Genomic DNA, 12,174 nt, shown 5'->3' with positions numbered 1-12,174 from the left:
CTTTCTAGGTGGACGGTGTCGCAGGCGTCTTAAAACGACTCCCTGAGCATCCTTCCAAATTTCCTCCCCTGGTCCTCCTACTGAAACTTCTTATGTACTCTGTCCCTTTCTTCGGTGTCCAGGTCAAGTTCCAGTTCCTCTGAGGGGGGTTCCTGGCTCTCCCAGCTTTCTGAGCCCAATGAGCCCTCTATTCTGTGAATGTCCATGACGCAGTCTATCCCCAGCAGAGGGTGCTCGTTAATTTCTTCTTTTACTTAAAAAAAAATCATGAAAAAATCCTATTTTTAAAAACTAGAGTTCTATCTGATTGAGGCGAGGGATGAAGCCTTACCTTCCTGGTGTGCTTGGCACACAGAACAGCGCTGCACACAGAGTATCTGCCCAGCAACGGGCTGTTTCCGACGATGCTTCTAACCGTGGCTTCCGAGGGTTTGTGGGGCTTGCCTCCCACTTCCTCTGCTCCGGCTACCACGATCTTCCTTCGGAACACCGCCCCCCACCAGCCCTGCTCTGCTCCACCTCCTGCTGGTCCCTCTGCCCAACACGTCTCTCCGCATCTCTGCCTGGCTGACAGCTACTCCTCTCTCCGACGTTAGTTCCACAGTCACTGCTGCAAGGAAGCTTCTGGAACAGGCCTTCTCTCCGTGACCGGGACCAAGCTGGGGCCTGTCTTCCTATGGCTCTGCCTTTTCCCTCCTGGTCGTTTCTGATCACACGTGACATCTCAGGTGGTTATCTGGTTAACATCTACCTCTCTTATGAGACCGAGCTCTCCAGAAAGAAGGACAGTGTGGGCTGGGATCACATTGCATTCCCAGGGCCGGGTCACATGATGGACTCCTCATTTTTTTGAATGAGTGAGGGGTGAATCACCGACCCAGATGAAAAAGATAAATGAAGATTACACTCCTGCTCAGCATGCAAATACACTGAGTCCATTTTTGCTGGGTATACTCCCTGTGCTGGCACCGAGCTCAGCATCGGGGGTGCAGCAAAGAACAAGGTGGGGGGAGGGGGGAAGAGGGAAGATTCAAACGGATGCTGCTGTGTCTGTGTGTGTGTAGTCCGATGGACCGCTAGGGCGAGCCTGGCCTGGCCTCCCAAAGGCAGGGAAAGGGACTAATTTCTGTCTCTCACCCTCTATCACGCTCTCCCAATATGGTTCTCAGTAGCAGGTATTAAATTCACAAAACTCACCGACATACCTAGTACCCCAAAGTGGATGCTTTGTCAATCATTGTAATCAATCTTTGCAAGCAAGATTTTCTGGAACTTTCCTCATCGGTGACTATCTTCTCTCCACATTGCCGATAAACCTAACGTCGAATATCAGAAATCTTGCTGCCCGTCTCCCGTTCTCCACATTTTACCAAGCCTTTGCCTCCATGGGCTATTAATTCTGAGTTTTATTTGTTTAATGCTTTCTGTTCGATGTACGTCTGTAGTATTCTTCATTTCCCCTCTCAGATGATCGTTTTGTGAAAACACGAACAATTGAGATGAACAACTTCTAACTAGTGGCAGTTAACTGGATTTCCATTGCTGTCTGCTTTGGTGCATCGGCTACTGTTACAGAAGAAGGAGAGAAACCTCGCCGATGCTAAACCCCACCACAGCTCCACTGTAGAGGGGTGCCATGGCCTGGTGATAAAGTCTCGCACTGCCCACTCTCACAAAGGCAGGAGACTTGGGGACAATCTAGTCTGATCCTCTGCTTCGCAGATGAGACCACTGAACCTGGATGTGGTTAGGTCACGTGTCTTCTTAGGCTAGGGCAAGACCCCAGACTCCCGATTCTCACTCCGTGAGCTCTCCCACTTTCTTCCGGGCCATCCCACCACTTTCACAAGGCTTATGAGTGACAGAGGTCCCCTTTCGGTCTTTGACCAAACAGGAAAACAGGAAGGGGCTGTGAAAACTGCCCCCTGAGCTTTTCCGCAATGAGGTATGTTCGTGTCATTTAGAGAAAGGGGACAGCCTTGCAGGTTGCCCCGTGGTGGTATTTAAGGATCGTTTCTGTGTGAGAGCAGAGTTCTCAGTGCAGCCGTGGATGGCCTGGAGATCGTGATGATGAACGCCAATTTCCCCTTCCCTACCTCTGGCATCATCCGTTGGCAGACTTGCCTCCAAGCACAGGAGGCTGACATTTCTCAGCCCAGCGCGCTGCCTGAATAGCCATTATGTTCTGCGGACATAGATGACTGAGTTTTGTTTCCTTGAGCTTTGTCTCGGGTTGCTACCCTCAGCCTGGTCTGGAGGCATGGCCAGCTCCAGAGCAAGGTCAAAGTCACTGACACAGAACAACGAACCCTTCTGGAATGGTGAGGAGGGACCCCCGGCACCTGCTCTGGCGCGCTCCTGTCCTCTCCAGCACCCTGGGGGTGACCGCTGTGCCCCGCAGGGGCTGGGCTGGGCCTGCTGCCAGACAGCCCTGATCAGAATAAAGCCCAGCAGGCTACCCCTTTCTCGGCTCCTCTACCTCCACTTTCCCACCCTCAAATAAATGGAAGGGACCGCTGTTGCTAAGGGCCCAAATAACAAGACCCAAGTGCTTTTCACTGTTGTTTCAAAGACCAGAAGCCCCCCTCCATGGGAAGGAAAACGAAAGAAATGGGGAAGGCAACGGGAGCCTACTGGGCTCAGGGAGTGAGGACAACCTTTTAAAGGGGGTTCACATTTATTTAGGGGGTGAAACATCCTTGCGTTTCATCAGTATCGGCCAGATCAGGCAATGGGTGAGTGTGCGCAGTGATCAGTCCAAGTAGGTGACTTAGGGTGTGGGTGGGACCTGTCTGAGACAGAGGTTGACGTTAGCGCTCGGCTGGGCTTCAGTGCTTTTAGTGTCTTTAATTTTGCTGATCCATACAGCAAAGTTAGGTGAGAGAGCTGCTTCCCCTCCCCCCTTGTCCTCTGCCGTCCTTCTTGCATTCTCTTCTCTTCTCTTCTCTCTCTCTTTCTCTTCTGTGGGTCCTGAGTTGGAGGATGGAGAGTAGCTATTTAGTTCTCATTATCCCCTTGAGTCTTTCGCAAAAGTAATGGTGGTGGTTCCTGAACAAAATACCTGCTCGCTAATGAGACACCATCCGCCCCGATTTGAATAAACGACACGTGTCAGCTGACATTGGTTCTCACCTATCGACCTGTTTGTCTATCTTATCTCATCTTGGACATTTTTTTTCCTTAGGGACACATTTGGAAAAGAAAATGGAAATTGAATGATAACAGTTAGACACAAGTAACTTGGGAAAATTACTGGGTATATGAGGAAGTCAAAGGACAGATAACTTGGTGTCTGCATTTTGGTAGCTGTTCGACAAACAAGCAAATCTAAAAGTATGGCAAAATGAAAACCCAACCCAAACTAGATGGCATCTTACCACGCACAGTGGCTGAGCTATGATCATGGCCAAAGAGGTTGAGGTATATTGGATGGAACATGACATTGTCTTGTCGATAGTTTCTGTATCTCCAATTATTTTTTAAACAAAAAATTTCCCCCTTGGAACACCATTTGGTGAGAACTTGTTAGGATAGAGTGGAATGGACAATGGAGGGTGATAAGACATCAGGAGACACTGCAGGACCCAGGAGTTTAAAAGAACTTTGATTTTGCCTATCTATTTATTATTCATCCATCTATCTATCTGTCTGTCTGTCTGTCTATCTATCCATCCATCCATCCTACCTACCTACCTACCTACCTACCTACCTACTGAGGCTACCGATCCTTTGAAGGACTGCTAAGAAAAGTCCTGGCCAATGAGTCAGTTCAAGTCTCAGTGAGTGGTGACGCAGGCTCCGAGCACTTTGGGGGAATTTGGAAGCACACACAGCGCTGCCGGGGGCCTCAGGGGGTCTGTGTTCACAGTGACTCTTCCCTGTCGGGGCTGATGCAGGCTGAGGCTGCAGGTGGAGTCATGTTGATGACACATGTAAGTCACTCAGCTCTCCTCTGAAATGAGCCTGGGGTGGTATAGGACACTGTTCATTATGAAGTGATTTTTTTTTTTCCTCTTGGGATCTTTAGGGAAGAAGAAAATATTGGTGTGTGTGTCTTCAACAGATCCTCCAATTTGTGGATCTCTGATATTTGATTTAAGAGAAGGAGAATATACACATAATACCTAAGTACATATAATATATGCATATATACGTTTGTGTGTAAATATCTTTGATGAAACATTAATAAAATTTATGTAATTATTTTTGGCCATATAGAATCCACACACACACACACACACACACACACACACAATGAACCCTTCAGGCACTATTTTTTTTTCATTTTGCAAAACAATTTTTTATAAAGTTATCCCTTTTGAATTATAAATGAACTGGTAAGATCCAATAGGTCCTTAAAATAGGATTTTGTATAGTACATAAATAATAATAATTCACATTTATAGACCTTTTCTCTTATGCCAGGTACTGAGCTAAGAACTTTATATGAAGTAGCTCATTTAAATCTCCCAGTCACTCTAGGAGCTAAGGTAGTATTACTATCCCTTATTTCAAGAAATCGGGGTTTAGAAAGTTTAGTGACTAGCCCCAAGTCACGCCATTAATAAGAGGTATAGCTGGGATTTGATCCCATGTACCCTGACCCTAGAGCCTATTACCGTCTTCTCAGCAATAGCATTTCTGCATTTTGGGGCCCCATAGTGCCTTTTATGCACAGAGAGCTTGGGACAAAGCAATGCACACATCTAAGGTGCGAAATACAGTTATCGATCCTTGGTTTGGACCCAAATGTCATTCATTTTGGCCAATGTTTCTCTTTCCATTCTTAAGAATTTGGCTTTTATCCTTTGTTCAAGTTCTGGAAAATCAGGTCTCAAATAAACTCACTGAATTCGTGCTGTGTAACCATGTGGCCAATGCTCGTGCTGTCATGGACAGACAAACAGACACAGAATTATAAAAGACAGAATGGGGAGAAAGGGTCAATCTGGATTCTTCTCCGTACAATTCCCTTGATACAGAACGGGCGATGCAGGGATCAGAGCTTTTCACTGCTGGGCAGGAACCTGTTGATAGCGATGTGGTGAATCACACACAGACCTTATGGAAGACGGCCAATTGCAGCATTCTCTGATGTTGCCCGAAGATAATTCAGTCTAGCACCTGAGGGCTTGGGAAATGCACTGGGTCCCTCTTGCCTTCCACGTGTTCTCTCAACGTGCACACGCCTCCTGCAGGCCCGGAGAAAGGACCAGTGTTTATGCAGCTCATGAAACCCAGAACTCTTTTCCTAGAAACACCAGAGACAGGGACATGGGCCCTACCCGAGGGGTGAGTGGGTGTGAGAAAATGCAGGGCGACTTCTTATGTAAACATCACAGAGGTTAAAGGTTGCGGTAGCCCCAGCCGGGCTAGAATAGGACAGGAGGAATGTGCCAGGCTGGGCATGCAGGGCGCTGTCTGTCAGGGGAGGCGGGGTCCATGACCCCTGCTTATCTGTCCACTGAGGTTTTGATCTCAAGACTGGGAAAGACGCGGCCAGAAATAAATGTTTGAGGCATGACATTCTTTCCACGTTAGGACACTGCATTCTTGCAATTTGGTGACAAATGACTGAACAGCGAGCTTGGTCCCATGGATGATCTAATTCTGTAAAAATGAAAAACTCTGGGCATCGGCTCCAGGGTATTCCAGGAAAGAGTTAAAGCTAAATATTGCCGCCTCACTCTCTCCTTCCTTTCTGGTGAATGATTAGCGAGGACGCTGGACGGGCCACCTCCTAGAGGTGCTTTCTCTTTTTCCCTCTAGGTTTTGTGGTCTGCCTTCTGTGGAAGAGAGCCTCTCTCTCCCTTTCCTCTTCTCCTTGGCTGGAAATCACTCCCAGGAAACATGCACCTTCTATCTCAAAAGCACTTTGCAATAGCATCTTATCATCCAAAGTGGCTGAGCTGTTATCACGGCCACAGAGGTAAAGGTAGAGGGGGAAGTAGGCAATCATGCCCACTTTTGAAAAGCTGCGAGCAACTGTGTGGGAGTGTGTGGGTGTGTGTGTCCGGCATAGGCAGTGTTTGAACGGAGGCCAGCGTGGAGAACTTGCTGCAATAACTCTCTACCCGGCGGAACAAAGCTTCCAATAATACACGGTGACATTTACACAAATATTTGTGGTTGTGCTTTCCATTGCTTCTTATAGGAAACAAGTGAGATTTTTAAATGCCGCAGGGATGTGATCAGTAGACAGTAGTGGGAAAGAATTTTCCCGAAACTTGACTTGCCATCAAAATAAGGAAAGGAGATCAGAAAGAACGGAGAATATTTCAGCTAATTAGGATGTGGCACTTTCCGACAGCTGATGTCCAAACCAGTGTTTGGAATTCGATCCCATTAACATGTGTCACGCTAATGAGTATTTTCCTTTGGAGCCGATTGGGTGGTTACATTTTTGGCAAGGCTCTCACGGTCTGTTGCTTACATTACCTGACCCACATTTTCCTGGTGCTGGCTGTGGGAAAGAAAAAAGTGGAAACTATCTCAGAACCTGGACAACGGTCCTGAGAACGCAGCTCATCTCGAACGGAGCCACTTCGAACAGCAGCTCTCGAAGGATTATCATCTTCTCCCTGTGGAACAAAAGGAGTGAGTCCTCTTTGTATCAAAAAGGCAGCAGAATAAATCCCCCAAAGGGGGATAGGAGTTCTTTCCTTCTTTATTTTTTTTTCTTCAGCCTGCAATAGAAGGCCAGTTCTCTGCATTCCTCCTGTTGACTTTGAACAAAATCAACCAGAGACCAGCAGCTTCCTTGAGTGTCACTAACGAGATGCCCTAACCGATCATTTGAAAAGCTCCCCACACAGGAACCTCAAGCCTCGTGCTCTGAAAAACCTTTTTAGGCCTCTGCTCTTTGCAGAACCTTTAAAATACCGTGTTTTCAGTGAGGGAGAGTCCTGGGCTAATGCTGAGGACTTTTATGAGGAGGAGGAGGGGTAGGAGAAGGCAGCCCTATGCTGGATGCCATATGTACACATGTGTGTGTGTGCTTGTGTGTCCAAGTATGTGTGTGTGTGTAGGTGAGTGCAGGTGAGCACGTGTGTGCATACGTGTGAGTGGATGTGTGCATGCCTACACGTGAGTGTGCTTCTCATTAGGCACTAGGCTCTTGGAGGCGGTTCGTCAGAAAGCTTAAAGGAAGAAGCTCTGGAATCACAGACCGGGGGTTAAATCCAGGTGTGATCACGGTCCAGGTGTGATCACGGTCCCGCTGCACGGCCCCTGATGGGCTGCTTCATCTTTCTGGGCCTCGGTCTCTTCATCTGTGGACGGAGGTAGCAGGCACACCCACCTGGTGACTGGGTGGCTGCTCGCTGGCACGTGGGAGGTGACTGCCTGCTGGGAAAGTTCTCCCAGGAACCTCAGATAGCATCGCTGGGGCTGTCTCTCCCCTTCCTGCTTCCTGGAGGAGCTGGGGCTTTTGTTTTTTGTTTTTAAACAAAGTGGGTGTTCCACCTGCCTTGTGGATTCTCTGACTCACGCGGCAGCGTGTGGATTCTTGTCTGCGGAGCCATGGCTCACTCTGGGGAGAGGCACGGTCGCCCTCCCTGCCCCAGAGAGTGGAGCTCTCTGTCTGCGGCACTTCCACCCGACGGGGCCCCGGGTGCTGGGGATGCTGCCACCGCCCGTGTCTGCATGCGGAAGGGGACTCCGCCTCCCTACACGCCCCCCACCCTGGGCCGAGGCACGGAGAGTCCTCCGCTGATGGGAGGGGCAGATGGCCAAGTCTGAGGAATGCGGTGGGCTCAGGGTCCAAGTTCTGTTTCACACCGACCCGGAGACTCGGAATTCCATTGCGTGGCCTCCGCAGTCCCCACATGCTACTCTCAGCAGCAGTCAGATGGACACTGAGCAGGCACCTTGCCTCCCCCTGCGGAGCCCAGGCCCGGCCAGGGTTGATGAAAGACTCCTTGGCGGGCTACCCCCGCTGGCTGCTCGTGACAGTCCCTTTCCAGCTCCCTCTCCTATTTTCATCAAATTCTCTGTTTTCTGAACTCCTTTGGTAGGGAAACGTCCTATTTAGACAGCTGATTAGTCAGTTCTGGTTTCAGAATTGTTTACTTTGACGTTCAACAGACACTCACAGGGCACCTCTCTGCGTGTGAGATGCTGGGAGAAAAGGGTAATTCAAGACTGTCCCTAATTTCAAAATGTTCACAATTCTGTGGAGGAGAAAGACAAGTTAGTGGTTTCAGCGTGGTGTGCTAACCGCTGGGACGGATGTGGTGGCCGGGGGCTTATGGGATGGCAGAGAGAAACAAAAAGAGTTTGAGTAACCTATCCAGGTGCAGGAAGTTTGTTTTGTGGGGGAGACAGGATTCGAACCTGGTTTCTGTGACTACGATTTATGCCTCTTTCCTCAGTTGCCCACATCATCAGTTCTGGTAGATAACTGAAAAATGCCACTCAAGACTCTAAGATGAAAATAATCTTACAATTATGAATGGGGTGTGCCAGTGAAAAAATTTTTTATAATTACATATTATTTTTGAGAAGCAAAGTTTTACAATTAATAATAGTGATGTGAACCAGGCTAACAGAGTGGTAAAAGCTAAAACATATGACCGGATAGAAAAGAATTATTTATGATGTGTCTGTAATGTCTATGTCAAACTGCATATAAGCAAGGCCTTTAGAAGTTTCTTCCATCAGTTGGGATTGTGTTAGGCTGCATGTAGCTGAAACTAGGACACGGTGGCGTCCACGAGGTCTGAGGTGCTAGCTCAGGACGGGTGCAGCCACTTAAGGAAGCCATCTAGAACCCCAGCTTTTTCAAGCCTCCCAGTCCCCCCATTATTACCATGTGGTTTGCACCCTCATGGTGGCAAGATGGCTGCCTCACCTCCAAATACTACATTCACCTTCAAGAGTGAGGAAAAGGGAGAGGGGTGAGGACACAAGGCACTCACCAGCTGAGTTTGGCTCTTTATTTATTTTTTTTTTTAAGATTTTATTTACTTATTTTTAGAGGGAGAAGGGAGGGAGATAGATAGATAGAGAGAGAGAGAGAGAGAGAGAGAGAGAGAGAAACATCAATGTGTGGTTGCTGGGGGTTATGGCCTGCAACCCAGGCACGTACCCTGGCTGGGAATCGAACCTGGGACACTTTGGTTCCCAGCCCGAGCACAATCCACTGAGCTACGCCAGCCAGGGCTGAGTTTGGCCCTTTAAACGGGGAAAACAACCCTGTCACATTTCACGTGTCTCTCATGATCCCCTGCTGGGTAGTACAACCACCCCGAGCTGTAAAAATTCTGGAAAGGAGAATGCTTTCTTCCCACCTAGACTAAACTGCAGCCCTACACAAAATCTGGGCTCTGTTAGTAGTGAGAAAAGAAAGAATGCACATGAGACAGCCAGCACTGTCTGCCACTTTCCTTTAGGTAGCCTAACTATTCACTTATACTCTTACTTAAACCATTTGTTCTTTCACAAAACTCATTAAAATATACATAGGGCGTGAATGCAATTCAGTTCAGGCTTGTTTGAATGATCACACAGTCTAAACGAGTCTAAATGACAGTTGATGGTACAAACGGACTGGGTACCTCTTCACCCTTCCCGTCATGTTGCTATAAACACCCCAGATTTCTTTCTTTTTTTTTTTGGTGAGAGTAAACCTGTTTCCCTATCATTTTATGCTTTCAAATGAAATATGTCTATGCTTTTCATATTATCCAATTCTCTTTTATTCCTAGTATTTTTGTCACTAGTTATTTCATTGGGCTGTAATGAAAGGTTGTTTTTTTTTATATAAAATATGCCTTGAATTTAGAAGAAAACCTGAATAAGAGTGTGAATACTGAAACCAAAGTTTCCAATAATGAATCACTCAACACACATTTATTGTTTTCCACAACCAAGGTAATTGCCTTATAACACAAACCTTCATTATTTCCCTCGGCACCTGGCACACTGTACCGTACACGATGATCAATAAATGTTGCTGACTGATGAAACTGCACCTACCCAGGGGTGTAAATGGGTAGGGAAATAATGTAATTTCACTCATCATTATCATCGCCGTCATCACCATCATTACTGTCATTATCATCATCATCATCATCATCATCACCACCAGCAGCATCACCGACATCATCATCCTCATCATTGTCTTTATTTATGGGGAATTCCAGAATGTTATTTTTAAAGTGCAGTGGCCATGAGCTGGGATTGTACAGGAGGAAGAAAAGAGGCGTGGAAATAAGACAATCACCACGAGGCCCCGGATGGAAATCTTCCAGACACTGGGGTGCTGCCCCTTTCTTTGCTCATTACTTTGATTGTTTTGGTTGTAAAGTGGCTGAGCCTTGCTTCCGACAGAAACATGCATAGAACCATGAGTGTCTGGCATTAAGACAACACGAGAGGTCCCCTCTGTGGGGGACAGCCCGTACAGAAACCTGCCCCTTTGCAGACAGATGCCTCTCAGGTACGTGAATCAAGTCTGAGTTCAGAGGCATGCTGGAGATGAGTCAAGGAGAACTCAAATGTCAACATATTTTGAAAGATGACAATGTAATGTTCATTCATTCATTCATTCATTCAATGAATATGCATTGAGAGTCTGCTAAGTGCTTGGTTCTGTTAGATGCTCTGGCCATAACAGTGGACAAAACCCAAGTCATTACTCCTGGAGGGCTTTTTGCTGCAGTGGGAGGGGCCAGATCATTAGTGAATAAATGAACACACACACACCAGACATTGCTGAGTGCTCACAGTACAACATAGAAGGTGAGGGGACTTGGCTGGGGTAGTGGTGGGGGTTTGGTGCTATTTCAGATAAGCTGCTTAGGGACCATCTCGCTAAAGGGACATCTGAGCAGAGACCTGAAGGAACTTAGGGAGGCAGACACATGTCTCTGGGAAGAGACCCTTCTCCGTAGGAAGGTAAAGAGGCAGGGGCTGCTTGGCTTGTTTGAAAAAGCGGTGTGTGCCGAGGAGCCAGCAGGAAGTCAGGGCGGACGTAGGTGATTCCACGGGCTGCTGCAGCAACCCCAGGGCAGGATGGTGGCAGCTGGGGGTGGAGTGGGGGCCAGTTACTTGTCCACTCTGCCCTTGCCGTGGTCCTCTGTGCTGTTTCTTTAGTCCTCTCCCTCTTGCCTCTAACTCCACAACCACAAAGCAGGATGGGGACCTTCTCGCCCTCAGCACTGGCCCAACAGGAAGTCATCTCCAGGCATCATTTCTGTCAGAGCATCTTACCAGCTAAAATTCTGTATCTCCTTCTGGAAGGCCACTTTCAACAAATAGCTAAGTTTCTAGATAATACATCCCAAGGCCCCTACTCACTGAGCTTCCTATCCCGCCTTACAAAGTGGCCTATGTTTTTATACCCAAGCAAGTATATATTCTTGGTCTTCTTTTGTGTCCTCTGTCCCTCCCGCCTCCAACCATCATTCATTCTATTTTCCTTTTCTTGGAACCAGGCCTCTACTCTCTGTTAATTTTCTATATTTCTGTAGCTAACAGTATCTGGTTCTAGTCACCGCTTGGATAACTCTGCTCTATTAAGACAGTCTGTATTTACATGGTTCTGCTTTTGTGTTTTTTAATTGTTTGTTGTTTCTGGCACTTCTTGGAAGTGTGTTTTGAACTCCTCAAAAGTGAGTACTGTTTGAACCGTCACCTATATCCAGTAAGCATCCTGTATACAGAAGGCGCTCGACGAATGGCTAGCTCTCTGTTGACCGAGCGTGACGCCTCAGTCTTGTCTGCTTGGGCCAAGTCCAAACACAACTCTCTTATCTGCCACCCTGACTGGTCCGCATAGCCATCTGCCCAGGCCCGGGGAATGGAATTCTTTAACGTGGAGATCACTACCTGTGGGCACAAGGATGGCTTGATGCGTGACCAAAAGTACTTCCCACGCTGAGCACGCAGGCCTTTGGTTTGCAGCCAGAGGCAATTATGTGTAGAATCTGGAACTGTTTGTGATTCTAAGTTTCAGGCCTTTTTATTCTAAGTCCTTTATGCTTTTCTCCAAGAGCCACCCCATTTCCAAGGGATTAACATCAAGCCAGCCGTTGGCCGCTGGCCGCCAGGGTTGTTTAGCAAACCACAGATCTTTTGCATTGTTTGAAGTGGTGTTTGAGAATGCGTTTTCTCTACTCACCTGAATCATAATCGGCTGGTCTCTGCTCACCATATGGAACAGCCACATGG

This window comes from Phyllostomus discolor, chromosome 15 (assembly GCF_004126475.2).
Source record: "Phyllostomus discolor isolate MPI-MPIP mPhyDis1 chromosome 15, mPhyDis1.pri.v3, whole genome shotgun sequence".
Lineage (NCBI taxonomy): Eukaryota > Metazoa > Chordata > Mammalia > Chiroptera > Phyllostomidae > Phyllostomus > Phyllostomus discolor.
This window is presented reverse-complemented; position numbering follows the sequence as displayed.